Source organism: Ursus maritimus, unplaced genomic scaffold (genome assembly GCF_017311325.1).
Source record: "Ursus maritimus isolate PB19 unplaced genomic scaffold, ASM1731132v1 scaffold_20, whole genome shotgun sequence".
NCBI lineage: Eukaryota > Metazoa > Chordata > Mammalia > Carnivora > Ursidae > Ursus > Ursus maritimus.
Genome location: NW_024424453.1, coordinates 2,837,035 through 2,839,959, shown reverse-complemented (window position 1 = coordinate 2,839,959; position 2,925 = coordinate 2,837,035). Strand labels below are relative to the sequence as shown.

The following is a 2,925-nucleotide window of genomic DNA, read 5'->3' as shown; positions in this document are numbered from 1 at the left end:
CACACAAGTATATACACATACATTTACACATACATATAGGTACACATACATGATAGCCATGATACATGTTATTTAGACAAAATAGTCACAGAAAAAACATTTTAGAGTTTGATCAAATTTATACAAATTGGGGGCGCCTGGGTGGCACAGCGGTTAAGCGTCTGCCTTCGGCTCAGGGCGTGATCCCGGCGTTCTGGGATCGAGCCCCACATCAGGCTCCTCCACTGTGAGCCTGCTTCTTCCTCTCCCACTCCCCCTGCTTGTGTTCCCTCTCTCGCTGGCTGTCTCTATCTTTGTCAAATAAATAAATAAAATCTTTAAAAAAAAAATGTATACAAATTGGTATTCTGGTATGTTCATGAATGTTGATATTTTCATGGGCATTGACCAAAATATTGATGGTAGCTATTTCAAGGTGGTAAGATTTACTGTCACACTGTTATAGTCTTATTGAAAATACTTTTTTCTAAAAATATTACTTTGCAATTATAGCTTTTCTACATTCCTAATCATTTTTTTCATAACTTTCAGGTATTGCCTTGATCATTGCTGAAAATTGGTTGTTTTCATATTATCTCTTAGGTTCATTTCTACATCAGTATGCTATGATATTTTATTACTCTGGATCAGAATTAGAGTTCCAGTCTTACTCTTTGGCTTAATAATTTTTCTTTAAAGTATACTCAAGTATAATTTAATATAAGACCATTTAAAAATGAGTTATTTCATACAAGTAAGGGTTTTCAAACAATAAAGATTAAATGAGAAAGTTAGTGCATGTGCCTGATTATTTATTCAGCATAATTTCAGGATGAGTCATTAAATAATAAAAACAAGGAATATTGGGACTGAGCAAAGCCATTATTACAATAACTACCATTAACTCCTCTCACTTTTCTTTTTACTTTTGCTTTTTATACAAGAAATTTAGATAAGAGATAAATTCAATATAACTTTTCCAAAAAATTATAGCATAGTAGAAAATATACAATTGTATATATTTTAACCATCTGATTTTTTTAATTTGAACAGAACTGGAGTGTATTTATCATCTTCACTATATGAGAGTACAGTTAGCTAGAACATTTTAATTTCCTTAAAGCAGTATGATCTTGGGGGAATAGCTATACTTTAGTTGGAATACATCTGAGTTGACCTCAATTCTGAAAGTATTTTTGTATGAGTTTATTTCCTGGCATTTTATTTCTAAATGAAATTGAAAAATCTCTAAGGAGGTGGTTCTTTGAGAAACCTTCTATATAAATGTATACATATATTTACATAATAAAAACATATTTATATATTATACACACTGATTACACTGATAAAATCCATCAAAATAAGATACCTGTGACCAACGTACCCTCCACCACCAGTGCTAAGGATCCGGAGTTGAGCTAAATGATTCCTCAAATGACATGTCTATTTATTTTAAAAATGAGTGTCATTGCTTACTTCTTTGAGAACATCATATATTTTTTAAAAGCCATGTAATACAAAGCTATAGATGTTGGCATCATTTTCAGTTTTTATTCAAAATTGAAATAATTTTTATTTTGTTTTATCATGACTATATTACATGTCAAATAGAAGACACCAGGAAGAAAAGCATAAGTAAGAAAATGAAATCATCTTTATATCCTTGCTCTGTAATACCAGCTCTTAGAGATAATTGTTATGAGTTTTAGTGATTATCCCTCTAAATTTCTACTGTTATTTAAAAAGTGTATGATCCATATGACAGCCACTTTTAAATATTGTTAACTTATCCATATACTATGAGCACATTTCCATGTGAATATAAAGTCTTTAAAATAATTGTGTACGTTTCTGGGCTCCAGTGTCATGGCCGCCCTTACGCTGAATGTGTGCTGGCTGCACTTTGCAGCCAGTTCCTGAGGGATCCAGCAAGCGTCCTTCTCCATAATGCCTGGGACAGGGTGGAGTGGTAGGAAGGGCAGGCCTTGGCTGCGAAGATGAAAGTCCAGGAGAACAGCACTGAGCAGTGTGGAGGAGAAGCAAGTTGATTATTAAATCAGTGCCCACATACATTGGAATGACTTCTACACAATCCACGAAAACGGTTTTTCAAGGACAGGCATTGGCTTCTTACCAAATTCCCAGAGCTGGCAGCTAGCCAAAACCAAAATCACTTGAAGGATTTGCTCTCTGAGAACAAGAGGAGTGAAGTACCTGAATGTTGGAGCAGTGCGGATGGACCTGGTTTAAAAAATAGAAGAACGACACCAGTGTTCTTCAGATAGCCTTGGACATAAAACACAGATGCTTCCTGTGGAAGAAAATGTAACTCAGAAACTCAGTCACCTAGAAATCTGGGCTGATGAGTTCCCTGGATCATCTGTCACCTACTGAGCACTCCAGCAGTGTTCCAGACAAGATGCAGAAGGCTATCCAGGCTTCTGAAGCACGGAGCGATGATGCTTCTTTCTCCAAGACTGTGGACCCTATGGTATGGCGCAGCTTCCGTTTAAAGAAAGGGCAGTGTCTGCCTGCAAATTTCTATGTGAGAGGTGATGGTGCTAGAGTTGACTTCTCTACACAAGATGAACAGGATACACTTTTCACTACTGCTGGACTGAAAAAGGTTCAGAACCTGGTGCATCGCCGATTGCAAGTAAACCGAGGGAAACAGCTGTCAATGGACTGGGTTTGGATTCAATGCAAATATCACAGACCTCTTCAGTCCAGTGCTGGCTGGAGAGGCACCTGCTCCTGACATGGTATGAGCTCGTTGGAGCTGTTTCAAAAGAAGAGTCACAAATGGTGTCTTGCTGATGTTGGAAAGTTCAAGGATTCAGACTTGAACCTTGAACTTGAAAAAAATTGCTTTTTATCAAGATTCTAATAATTATGCTTCATATTTGTAAAGCCCTTTAATATATACTTTGCTCAGGTTTTTTTCTA

The 2,925-nt window shown here is 36.3% G+C and overlaps 1 pseudogene; it reads left to right on the top strand.

Moving 5' to 3' along the window:
* The first annotated feature begins 358 nt into the window (after positions 1 to 358).
* LOC103664433 lies at positions 359 to 2,373 on the top strand (annotated as a pseudogene).
* The last annotated feature ends 552 nt before the right edge of the window (positions 2,374 to 2,925 follow it).